The sequence below is a fragment of the Melopsittacus undulatus genome, chromosome 10 (genome assembly GCF_012275295.1).
Source record: "Melopsittacus undulatus isolate bMelUnd1 chromosome 10, bMelUnd1.mat.Z, whole genome shotgun sequence".
Lineage (NCBI taxonomy): Eukaryota > Metazoa > Chordata > Aves > Psittaciformes > Psittaculidae > Melopsittacus > Melopsittacus undulatus.
Genome location: NC_047536.1, coordinates 23,076,051 through 23,089,600, shown reverse-complemented (window position 1 = coordinate 23,089,600; position 13,550 = coordinate 23,076,051).

Here is a 13,550-nt window from a genome sequence, read left to right as displayed (position 1 = left end):
AGCCTTTGATACAAGAGTGCTCCCTGAATATCAAATTCACTCAAATTAGTGATGCTACAAAATATTTCCTTAAGATAAGAAATACCCCTGTATTGTCACCAAAGTTCAAAGGCTGAACTTTGCTTGTCACTTGTTGTTTTGTGTGGTATCACTTTTTCCTCCAAAATTATTGATCATTATGGCTTATTTTTGAGGTGTTAAGGCCAGCTTGGACAGAGCTTTGGGTGCCATGGTTTAGTGTGAGGTGTTCCTGCTCATGGCAGGGGGGTTGGAACCAGATGATCTTTAGGTCCTTTCCAGCCCTAACTATTCTATGGTTCTATGAAATAATAAGTTGATGCAAATTCTGGGTAATGTGAAGATGTACCTGCTATCACAAAGGAAGTGCTCTGCTTGGAAAGGGAACACATTCTCCTGTGAGTTCTCTTACTGTAGGCTGAAAATGTAAAAGAAAGTAGTACCAGTTTATAATGACAATGGGTATTAGACAAAGGGCAAGACTTTGAGAACCATGAAACATGTTACGTAAGTGTTCAGCCAGAGACAGAAATTTTTATATGTAACCTTATAATACACTGCTTAAATTGAGTTTCTGACTAAGCAGCACTGTCAAGATGGTGCAATGGGCCTAGAGCATACTAGGGAGATAAATGTAGGTTCATTCAGGATTGTTTCTTTTATGGTAGTATAGGTTTAAAATATCAAGATCTTGAAGCTGAATTATAATGGTCAATATCCAGAGCTGAAAGGTGTTCCATGTACACCAAGCGTGCAGAGCTCTTTGAAAAACTCAGCCCAAGGTTTAATGGCAGATGATTGGGTCCTTTCTAAAGGTTTAATGGACCATTAATGTGCAGGACAAAGTGCAGCCATCATAAGAATGGCTTTCCAAAAGGAAAAGGCCAGTTTCAAAATCATCAGTCTGCCACTACATTTCCCCCCAGGCTTCTTAGATATTTTCTGTGTTTCTTATCAGTCTCCTCATTTCTTTGGGAGAAGTTCCAGTGGGCTGCTCCTGTTCTGTTGTGGAGAGATGATGCTGAGGAGAAAAACATTGGAAAGATTCCTGAGAGGCTGTTGTAAAAAATGGTATTGGATGATATCGTGCTTGTTGTGCTGGAAAACGTCCCTTATAGCCTATCATCTGGTCTAAAAACCTATTGTTTATTTACCTATTAAGAGAAGCTGCGACTTTTATGTACCTGTGTGGTGGGAGAAATAGTGAAAGCTGGGTTGCGCCAACCAGCTTTTCTATCAGTGAGTGCAGAGAACCAGGATTTCACCTCAAGCATCATCTACAGGCAGAGCTGCAATGCTGTCTATAGGTGATGACATCCGAGGAGTTTGAGGGGGAGGCTTTCAACATATGTTTGCACCACTGATGGCAGAGCCAGTGCAGTCAGCAACAGAAGTAAGGGAGCTCTTTTACCAGGAAACATTGCAAGAGACCAGGATGTGTCTCACCTGAAAATCTCCTTTTGGGTTAATAATGTTTTCCTGACAAAGGATTCAAATTTGATAATACTTAAATATTCTGTGATATAATTTCTGGCTGTATAAGATGTGCATTAGCAGGAAAACAATGAAGGGGAGGAGAAATCTTTCAAGATGAGAATGTCATTCCCATGTTTTCAGACTCAAAGATTTGAGATTTTTATCCCTTTGAATAAAATTTTCATCTTAAAAGTTTCTCCAATTTAATCATCACCACTATCCCAAACCCTCCAGGATCAAAATGAAACGTTTCACTCCAGATTAAATGCAACATGTCATTCGAATAAAGCTAGCTGGCTCTTCTTTAGGATCTTGCTAGACCAGTCTGGATTTTGGTTCATCATACCTGCCAGCTGAGACAAGTGGGGGGGAGGGGCACAAAGTTACAAAATGGAATATATAAACCTTTAGAATTAGTTCTATGTTAAGTTTGATGGTTTTGTAACAGAGGTGCATGATACATAGAAAAAAAATAGAGAACAGCTAGAGAACATACTGAGAATTCTTGTACAGGTATAAATCATTAGAGTTGACATAGTTTTAAGGAAAACAGTCTAGAACAGGACACAGGGATGAGAAGTATCTGGGAACGGCAGGTGTCCAGGATGGGCTATAGTTAAACTAACTGATGAGTAGGAGAACAGGAGGATTATTATGTCTGTGGTGCTAATGAACCAATGAAGCTGGTATGAGCATCTACTGTGCGTGCTTCAAAGGCTGCCAGAAGTGATGAAGATTGTTGGAAGAAGTAAACGACCCTCAGAGACCACCACCACACTTTGGTATCAATGTGGGGAACTTTCTGGAAAATAATGTAATCCATACATAGCCTCATGAATGTTTGTATGCCCAGGGACTATATAGGGACGGCTTGTGTAGCAATACCGGGACACACGTTAGAAGGAGCTATCCCCCGTGTCTCCCTGCACCACAATGAAGAATACCTGCTTGTCAGCTTGAAAACTGTGTTGGCAAGTTTGTTCCTGGAATTTTCTCAGAATCAGAGTGATGTGAAGAGGCAGTTCAAACAGGGAGCTCTGTTCCCATGTCCATCATAGTCCTTTGCTGCACAGGCAGCCTGGCATGCCCTCTGCATGGAGCCCAGACCACAGCAGGGTGAAGTTATGGCCTGGTTTCCATCTGAAAAAGCTGGTTTTGACAGTTAGGATCATTGAGATCTGCCTTCAGGACAGGGTAGAAGGCTGATGTTTGCTGTGCCTCCATGAACAGCTCTATGCATCCATCCTGTCCTCATCTGATCACAGGCTGCCTGGAAAGCCTGTCTTCCCTAGTGGCACCCGGTGGCTTTAGGAAGGACCTTGGAAGATCTTGACCACCTTTAACTAGCTGTCAAGGCAGAAAGAGCATGCTGAGGTGACCAGGGCAAGTGTGGTGTACTTCAGCCTGTCCACACACCGAGTGCTTCCTCAATATTCCTGGTTTTCTTTCTGGGCGCACTTGAATACCCTCAATCCAGCCTCCAGTGTGTTAGTACGAAAACCACATAAACAGTAATTAAGCTTTTCTAAAATGCAGTGTAGACACTGCGAAGGAGAAGATCACTGGTCCAAAACTACCAATTGTTCTTCAGGGACAGAAAACATTTTCCTTCACCTATTTTTATTTCATACACCAAGCCAAGCTCTCCAGCCCTTCCCTCTTCTGTGTCTCTGCCTTTGTTTTCCATTCACCAATATTTATCTCTCTCCTTCCATCTTTTAAGTAGCAGGGATGCACTATGAAACATGATTTTGGCTCAGTGTTCTATTGTCAGCCCTGCCTGATGAAACATATTAGAGATAGGAACAAATAAAGTGAAGAGCAGGACTAAGGTGGATCTGTCTGGATTTATTTCTCTCTTCTGAGTCTTGCTTTCTGCTTTTTCTGTACCACAATGGCCTAAATCCAGCCAGTTTTTAATGGGTAGACATCAGTGAGCCAGGGCTGCTCCATGAATCATGGGGAGCTGCAGTTCTGCAGCACTGAAGACCATTTTCAAAACCAATCTCATGGAACATTTTTTTTCCTAATTGGAAGTAGTGTCTAGCCACATTTCTGCATTGCCAAGCCGGGGATGTGAGGCCAGGCCAGTGCAACCCACTGTTCTCAGCTGTGTCATGCATCGCTGCAAGCTGGAAGAAAGTATAAAGGAAAAACACTGTTACTTGATGCCTTCTTCCTTTCTCAAGAGATTCTGATGTGTCCCTGTATTGAACAGCTCTAAAGATCCCGTGTTCTTGAAAATTACAGCTCTTAACTCTATTTTGTCTTCCTACACAGTGGTTTGGGACAGAGACTACAAATATTTTATGATGCTAAAATGAGAGGAGGGATCAGAAGGTTACGAGCTGCATTCAGAAGCTGCCCAGGCTGTTCCTTTATGCCTTGGAGAAGGAGACTTGGAGGGTACAATTTTCTAATTTTACATCCCACATGAGGGAAAGATGACCCTTCTGAAAAGAAACGGGACCTGAAATTTGGAGCACTATTATCTGCATTTGCCTCAGCGTCTTTGTGTCTCAGTGTTGGCTGTGACTGGGGAACATGGGCAGATGGGAATTGGAGGTCATCATGGAAGGAGGGCTTCCTGACGCTCTCATTAAGTAGCACACACAAATTGTAGTGATTTGAAAAGACTAGCAAAAACTGGCTATTAGAGTCACTGGTATGAAGCTGCAAAGCAGCCACATATGGACAAAAACTTCTGCGTCACCAGTGACTGGAGCTCACACAACCCTATTCTTCAGCACAGATGCAATGAAAGGTTTGAGCTATTTTCATGTGGCAGCAAATTGGGGGCATTTACTGCTTGAAGCACAATAACTGGCTCCCATTAACCAGTTTATGGGGTGAACTTCTGCACACTCATTCAAATTCATCTGCTTGGCAAATTGGGAGCATTCACTGGTTCATGAATCTCCAGCGCTGTGAATGCGACCAGCTGGGGACATCTGTGGGCAGGTTTCTTTTCTTTTTGAGCTGCAGACATTAGTTTAGTAAAGCATGAGCAGAGCCACAATACCAGTCACTAGTGTGGAGTCATAAATTGTTTCTCATAACGCCTCTGGAAACAGGGCATGCCAAATTGCTTTACAGCACATTTGTGATAACAGGCCTGAAGAAAATGCCATTTAAATACAATTTCCCACTGACATAGGAAAGGGATAAGGGAATGCATAAACTAAAGAATTAACACCCCCTGGATGACTCCAGTTCTGTGTGTGGAAGGACAAGGGGGAAGCACATAGCAGGGCGCAAGGGGCTGGCTTTTCCTAGTAATAGCAAAACTTCATTTCCTTTTTAAGGAAAGATCAGAATTTTATTAAACTGAACGCCAATTGGTTTCAATGGGGTTTGAATTGATTTCTGGAAACTACTACTGGTGAAAATTGCCAGGGAATGTCCATTGAGACATCTTTACCACTGCTACAACAGACTGGAAGTGGGGGTTGTTTTTCTGGAATGATTTAAAACGTATCCACATTATAAAGTGGAAAGAAAACTGCTGATTTCTAAGAAATGAGGTGCTTTTACAGATATTAAGCCAGATGTCTCATTTCTTACTTTTTAAAACTTCCTGAGGCTCCCTGGCTTCCCTGGAGCCCAGGCTCTTGTGTAGGGAGTGGAGAAGGCAATCTGGTACATGAAGCCAGGGTTTCTGGCATCCTGTAATGTGTTTCAGTGGTGGAGAATTGACCTTCTTCACTGAAGACATGGTCTGTTGGGAAATTCCCAGTTAGCTATAACGTCTGCAGACTCTGCTCACCACGAGCAGCAGTGTGGAGCTTCCTCAGTTAATATTTACTCTTGCCTGTGGCTTCATCACAGCAGCTAGATTTTATTGTGAGCTGCATTGTGTGGCCACTTGTCTAATAGGTTCTGGATTGGCACCTTCTGACGTGCTGCCCAAGGACCATTAAATATCAGAATTTTGAAGCTTACTGATTTAGGTGCAGGGGAGTATGAACTGTTAAGTAAAGATGAGGTGTTTAAATACCTGTTTTTCAACAAGGTCCATCATTCCAAACAGTCACAGATTAGTTATTAAGGAAGTATTTTATTCCCTCAACAGCAAAAGCTACAAGAGACACGTTTAATGCACTTTCCTATTAGTATTACATCTTCTAGCAGGGAAATCCTGACAGCTTTTTATCAAACTCCAACCCCTTTGACTTAGTAGAGATGAGATAAGGAGAGATCAGAGATGTCCTCCCAGGAGAACAGCTCACCCTGTAAGAAAACTCTTTCTTAAATTCCTGAACCATTTTTACCACATGCATTTGTAAATTACTCATTTGCTATGTACTTTATATTGCATTTAATAACTTCTTTTGGTTAATGCTATACCCACAGCCTTCCCTCACATGCAGCATCACCAGATATGTGGTGTTGCAAAGCATTAGCATTGCAAATACCTTGGAAAACCCAGTCTCACTTCATTGCAGTCTTATAAGGCAATTTGTCATACAAAACCGTATCACATTGCACATTTGACATGTTAATACCCTCTAAGACTAATTGTTCTTCTTCCTCTATTAGTGGAAACAATATGCCCAGCCTTACGTTAAAGATGAAGCAGAACATACTTATTTAACTCATATGCCTATGTGTGTCCTATAATTTTTTTATCTTTGATGGAAATTGAGACAGAGAGTCCTTGACTGAGGTCTTGCAGCAGAGGTACAGCCAGCTGAGCTGTGGCCTATGTCCCTGACAGATACAGCCCTTCCCCAGGCTGGCTCCTGCTGGAGCTTCATTGACTTATAGAAACCTCCTCAACCCCCACAAGGAAACTCTGAACAGCACTGAGTCACCCGGGCAGAGTGATCACAGCAAGGAATAAAGTACCAGCTTCTCTTTTCCCATTGCAATGACTTCCCACTTCCATAACAAAAGCTTCTCCTCACCCTGGGTAAGTGGCTTCCTCCTTCTCTGGGAATGTCCTGCATGGAAGGCTGGGAGGACAGGTTCTGGCTTCCTCCTTCTCTGTGAATGTCCTGCATGGAAGGCAGGGAGAACAGGCTCTTGGACATTTATCATCTATAACTGGAGTTGGCTTTCCGGTTCAGTACTGGGATAAGAAAGGAATATCAAGGATCTGGAAAGGCATTTAATGTGGCCTAACACTACCTGGGTTGTGAAACTGAGCTGCTTTGAGTGCATCTGTATACCCAGTCTACCAAGTCAGAGTTTTCACAGTCTCCTAGTCCTGCTGAAAAACCTGGCAGTGGGGCAACACTGATTCAGACTGGGAGAGTTATGGTGTCTGTGTGGTCAGCAGTTATTAGGATAACACAGTTAACAGGATGAGACCAGCCAGCCAGCCAGCCAGCTCCCTGTGGCCTTTAAAACCTCAGACCTGCATCTGCCCTTTTGCTAAATAAATGCACTTAATGAGCACACAAAGAATGAGAGAATTTCCTGGCATTGATGAGGGTTTCTGTTTATGATGCTGCTCTTGGAATTAGCAATCCAGCTCCCTGATGTGTCTTTCTGCTGCTGTGGATGTCCCCAGCTTCCAGGTAAACCAAAGAGGGAAGGAAGAGATAAAAAAAACAATTTGAAGAGATGAAAAATAGATCTGTGTTACCACTGTTAGGAGATACTGCCCCTGGAAACCTGGTGTGGCATGGAGGACTTGAGGTGGTAGTTGCTGAAGAGAAGGCTCTTGAAGCCTGTTAGCCTCCAGGTATGATGCTGTCTCCTGGTACCTGTCTAGAGGCAGCTGCAATGACTAGAATAGTTTGGTTTGTCTCCATGTATGCTCAAGTTAATCAGACCTTTAAAACAAATGACCTGGAGTAGCTGCTTGAACCCTGCTGGTGCCAGATCCTTTCAGACATCCCTGCTTAGGGCTGAGCCCCACCAACCTCTGGGCTGTCCCAGAAGCTGCTGCTGTCCTCACAGCCTGGCAAAACACACATATCTGCTGATGTCTGCACAGACTGAGGGAGGTTTACAGGTATGGAGAAGATTGGTGAGGATACAGGGAAAAAAGAAGCCGCTGAAGGATGGGATGCTCATACAACCTGTTGGAGCTGTATAAGCCCCACAGAGGAGAGGCAGTTTAAGCTACAGGACAAAAATAAACTGGTTAAGTATAAAACCTAGTTGAAAATGAGGAGATTCCTTGATATACAAGGTCAGGTCTTTACAGACTCCCCTAGGGAGCAAGGGAAAAGAGACTGTTTTTCAGTTTAATAAGCTGTTGTGATAGGAATCAGAGGAAGAGGACTTAGCAACAGAGGAAGTTCCTTCAATCTCTTTCTTGCTACATTCCTTATTCTGCCTCTTCTCTCAACACTCCACTAATGGCTTTCATCATTTAATTATGTTATTAATTAACATGATAAGAATGAAAGCAGATGCACTGCTCCGGCTGTGTTGCTGGCCCCGCCATGCTCTGCTGTACACCCTGGAGAGGTAATAAGTTTATGTGTCTGAAAAACATTGCTGGTAAATAAAGGAAAATAATATTCAGGTTAATCCCAGGATCTGAGATGCTCTTTAGACTGTGAAGTGGTTATGCTGCGGGAGAGTGAATTTGAAGGATTGTGCAAGAAGAAGGAAGATTCAAGAGACGGGAAGATTGATGTGACTGCAAACGGATGAATGCAGCACATGTCAGGGGAAATACAGGTTATAAAACTCATACACAGTTTTTGAGTATTTTCTGGGCTGCTGTGGCTGGCACATTAGTACAACAGTTGTCAATACCTTCTACTTCAGAGGCTGGTGAGAAACACTGGTCCAGAAAGGATGGGCAGAAGATGCGGCACTGACACAAGCACAAGCTGCAGAGCTACATCCTGGTGAGTAAAGCTGTCACTGAGTCACTGAGTGAGAAAAACCCTGTTCTGTAGAAGGCTCCAATGACCCAGACAAGTTGAATATACCAGTTGGCATGCCTTGGGCTTCAAGACAACTGTAAACCACAACAAGAATAACCCTCTGCTGTGTGTTGCCTTAGGCCAGTTTTGGGCTGAATGTCTGATCCAAGTTCCCTGTCTTTTCTTTTAAACAGAACCACACTGGGAAAAGCATCACACTGGATTGTCCTCACCAGCCACTTGCATTTGCTGTTAATTCTCTGGAAGAAATACTCCCTCTTGCCTCACTCAGGCTGGGATCCCTGCATAGAGAAATGGCTTTCTCCTGTGCGTTTGTTATATGCAGCTGCGTGAAACCCTCAGCCCATTCAATTAAAGAACCCGTTTTCCCATTAACTGTCTCCTTAGACAAATGTGAAGTGTATTTAATGTTCACTCAGGATGAAGCCAATATGTTTCTCCTGCTGTTTTACACTTTCTTCTTAGTAGGGATTTGTCGTCTCTGACTGCTCAAATACCTTGAATCTCCCCAGCATTTACCATCAGGAAAAGGTAACAAGTGTGGTGACAAAGAGTGAGTGCCAGATGAGACAGGGAAAATGGATTGCTTTAATAGATGTTACTGAGGCCCTTTTGCACCCTGCCTGATGCTGAGCAGCCACCCCATCCATCACGCTCACTCTGGCTGAGTAGCAGCACACCATCCACACTTTAACAGACCCCTTTTCCCTTCTTCCTATTAGGCAAAGTGCTGGCCTGGATCCCAAGCCATTTCTGACAGTCTGAGAAGATGCAGTTTAGAAAGGGGAAAATAAGCAACAGATCCTCTACATCAGCTTGATGTTTTTTTATTAACATGCCCTGAAAATCATCTTCTTCCTGCCACTGGTACCTTGCTGTACATTAATCTAATAACTGATAAAGTGTTCTCTGAGCTTTTATTTTCCTTTTTTCCGCTTGTTTCTTCAGCACTGTTTTTCCTATGAATCAAATAGCTGAGAAAATGGATGTAGATTCTCATCTGTATGAAAATACTTTGCCCAAAATACGAATCTTGCATTGGGCTGCTGTATTAATCCTTCTCTTCTGAACAACAATAATCATTCTGGCACTTTTCAGGCTGCAATTAACCACTTCTGCATTTGCCACTTGCTGCATTACTGTAAGTTGGGGCACAAAATGGGGCAAAGGAAGGGAGGTAAAAGGAAGACAGAGCTCCTCTGGGCCTAATCCTGGGCTTCCATATTTTAAGATGTACAATGAGGCACTTCACATCAAGCAAAAGCAGCCTTAAGGCTCCACATCAGCTCTGGATCCTGATTTCTCACCTTGCTCCTGAGCCAGACTTGTCTGAAGAGCAGAGATGACAACACGCTTGTGTGGGACCAGGCTGCCTCAGTGGGGCTGACCAGGCTTGACAGGACCAGCCTGGCTCTTCGTCCTAAGAAGTGCAAAAGAATCCTCTGGGTGTAAAGGAGCAGCTTTGCTCTGGGCCAGAACAGAAGCTCCTGGGTGTTTGGCATTGGCTGTAACAAAACAGCAAGCGAAGAGCAAGTAGTTGGTGTGATGTGAAGAGCTCCTATCTCTGCCCCATGCTGGCCTGAAGGCAGCAGTTCTGCCCCTGGAGCTCTGCAAGCATGAGGACCCTTTACTGCACCACCATTCTTCCTGCAAACCGCCTTTGCTAAGGTGGGGGCTGAGGTGGCTTTGAGCTGATACAAGAGGAGCCCTGAGAGCACTTGGTTGCTTTGTGCTCTGAGATCATGTCCCAGTTCTTCAGTAAAATCAGTCCTAATTTATCCCTGTGGATAAATATCTCCAGATCAGAAGGACTCCATCACTGTCAAGAGTGAGGCACTTCCCCAACAAGTGGCAATAAAAACCTTTATAGCACTTGCTCAGCATGACAAATCCTCTTCATCCTCTTTCAGTGGTGGCTTTATTGCCTCTTGCCCAGGGGGGCTGTACTAGTCAGCCCAATCACACTGTTGGGGTTGTGGATGAAGTGTTGATGCCTCTGTCCTGGGCTATGGCCGCCAGGCATGTCTCTGGTGTGTTATGCAGTGCCAGCATAAGCACCGCTCTTTTCCAGTCCCTGTTGGTCCATAGATCCAGGTATTGCAAAGTTTTGGCTCTAAGCAATTCTGTTCTGAACTGAAATGAAATGAATCTGATAACAGTCAAGAGCATGCCTTAAGGATGGACCATTTTTTTCCTAAGGTTTCAGCTGGAGATACTAAATTCCTGCTCTGTTCTCCATGGATGTTCCTAGCTGGAATTGCACCCTACTGATCTTAGCAGAAAAGGTAATTAGAGCTATAGCTCATGCCAGGATGATGGGATGTTAACCCTTTTTGTACCCCCAGTATGTAAATCATCTGACTATACTTTGTTCCTCAAGAGGAAATTTCTGGTTAGTGCTACCATTGTCACAGATTGCAGGAACACCAGGAAGACCCATAACGATGTCAGCAGCTGAAAACCTCCATGGGTTACCTTGGAGTTCTCCTGTCTCCTAAAGTATCATGTCTCTCATGATATCTGGCCTTGAAAACAAGCTCAGCTGATGGGTCTGATAACCCATAGAGGAGAGGAAGAGGTGAAAGAGCTCTTGAAGGCTGGATATTAACAGATTCATCTCTCTTTGTTTCAGGCATATGGTGCATGGGGAGAGCATCTGCACTTGGAGATGTGGAGCTATGTTGCAATGGCTTCGAGTAGTTACTGATGGGATTAGCAAGAAGATAATTAAAAAGAAGCATCTGAGGGACAGCAAAGCTGAGTGACATCCAGGTGAAAGGTTTTGAATACCTGGGGTTGCCATGAACACAGGTTTGCATGGCCCCACATTTGAAGACTAGCCAACTTCACTGCTGTTGGATCAGGTAAGGCTGAGATCTTAAGAGGGAATGGGGAATGGGTTGTGGTAGAACAGCCTTCTGCAGACCCTCACATCAGGAGTAGGAGCAGCAGCTTTTGCAAAGTCATAGAATCATAGAATAGTTCGGGTTGGAAAGGACCTTAAGATCCAACCTCCCTGCCGTGGGCAGGGACACCTCACACTAAACCATATCACCTGCTCTTCATCCCTGTGACCTCAGCAAGGTCAAAGCAAGGGCTTTGCCTTGGAGCTGATGAGGAGGAACAGATTTCCCTGAGGAGATGTGATGGGTGGCAGCAGTGCCTGCACATCCAGCGCACAGGAGCTGGTGCACCCTCTATCCTCACACCAGCAGTGGGCTGGAGGGAAGGAGCAATCAAGGCGAGCACTGGCCTGTCACTATCCTGTTTTACTCCTGACACTTTCATCTCTTCTGCTTGGTGACATCTAAGCAAGCTCTACCAGCCTCATCCTTCTTTTTCCTTTGTTTGTTTCTCCATCTTTCCCCTGCAGACAATGTGAAAAACTGGGATTTACCTTGCACTGGGGAATCACTTGGACAGGAATCTTTGAGCAACAGCAGATTCTCAGTGATTCCACCCCCGTCTCCATTCTGCCTGCAACAGGACCCTAGCCCCAGGCAGGACTGTCAGGGTAAGGGATTATTTTGCCTGCTGTAGCCCTGTTGCTCTTTTGAAACAGTCCCAGCTTTCCTTCTCCAGAAACAAGCTCCAGGTCTTCCCTGACCTCATCTTTGTTTCCTACTGGCTTTCTGGCTTTTATTTTCCTTTGCCTGTTGGCTTAGTGTCTGAAGTTGTTGTTTGTAATATCCCAGTACTCAAAGTTTACTAAGATTACTAAGAGTATCTCTGGAGGTTTTGATACACTTCTTCATTGCAGATAAAGTTAAATTCTTCTACCTGCAAATATCTATGTATATCATGAAATAACTGTGGTTAGATACCAGGCTACGCAGCATCAAGGCACAGGGTTTCCCTGACCAGCTTTCACAATGCTTTAAGAAACAGTTTGGAACTCAATGAAATCAGTGGCTGTGGTGTAGGATATGCCAGCTCCCACAAGGAATTCCCACTTGAACCAGCATTTATTAGCATGACCAAACTTACAAGCAGCATGTTGCAAAATTTACTGTTAGCAGTGGTAGTAGACAGAAAACCACCAACACTGGGTTAGTCCAAGAGTAGAGAGGGACTGCTTAACACTACTTTTGATTAGATTACCATCTTTGAAATGATTATGGAAAATCACAGATGTTTTTGAATCAAGAGGCAGAACTGACATCACTTATTACTGGCCTCAACACAACACTTTTCCATCAAAGCATCAGCCTGTTTCCTTGTTAGTTCATTTGCTTTTAATGTGGTTTGGAGTCACAAGGCCACCAAAGAATCCTTCCCTGCCACTGAAGTTTTATGTTCACCTACTGCATACATTACCATCTCAATCATTTCTTCACTCATAGCTTGTAAACATACCAAGCTTCTTAATATTACTGGCTAATTAACTCTTGTTTCCATGCTGGGTAGAGCAGGCAGCTCTTTCTCCTTACAGCCAACAACTACGTCTTTCCACATCTGTCAGCTCTGCTATCAAGAAATGTTTTCCTAGGAAAAGCTGGGAGTGAAATCAAAAATTGCCTCCCTGAAGCACACACTGATATCCTGCTGCTGCTTGCAACCTGCCAGGGCAAAGAGGAGAGAACTGCAGCCCAGGCACGGAGAAATCACTGTCAGATGCCTGTCCCTCCACAATTATTTGCTGCAAGCCAGGCTAACTAGTCACTGTCAAGTTAGGGAAGATATTTCTTGAAGGCTTGATTTAATAGAAACACAATTTGTCTCATGGGTCAGCAAAATAGGTTGAGGATGACCTACAATTTTGTGTCCAGAGAGAACTCTGAGGCTTGTCCAGGATGCCCAGTTTCACTTTCAATGTAGAATACAAACAACTGCAGATGCCACCAGCCACAGACACTGCTTGTCATGTAATGTACAGGATGTGACAAAAGTATGTTCATATGCTGCATGGTGTGTCCATGCACCAGAATGTCTGTTCACAACACCCAGTCAGTGTCCAAAGACAATTTTGGGTAGTATTTGGTGAAACACAATGTGTAAAACAAGTCTGATTCACTATCTTGGATAATGTCCTGGTAGGTTAAGAACCATGTAAATAATGTCCATTCAGAGACAGGGAATAGTTATGGTTATGAAAACAATAGCTACCAGCCCCGTATGTACAGTGGATTCTTCTACTTGATGGAAGGAGTATGAAATCTCTCATGGTTTTTGCAAGATCTATAGTTCCTTATGGGTAACTGCCGG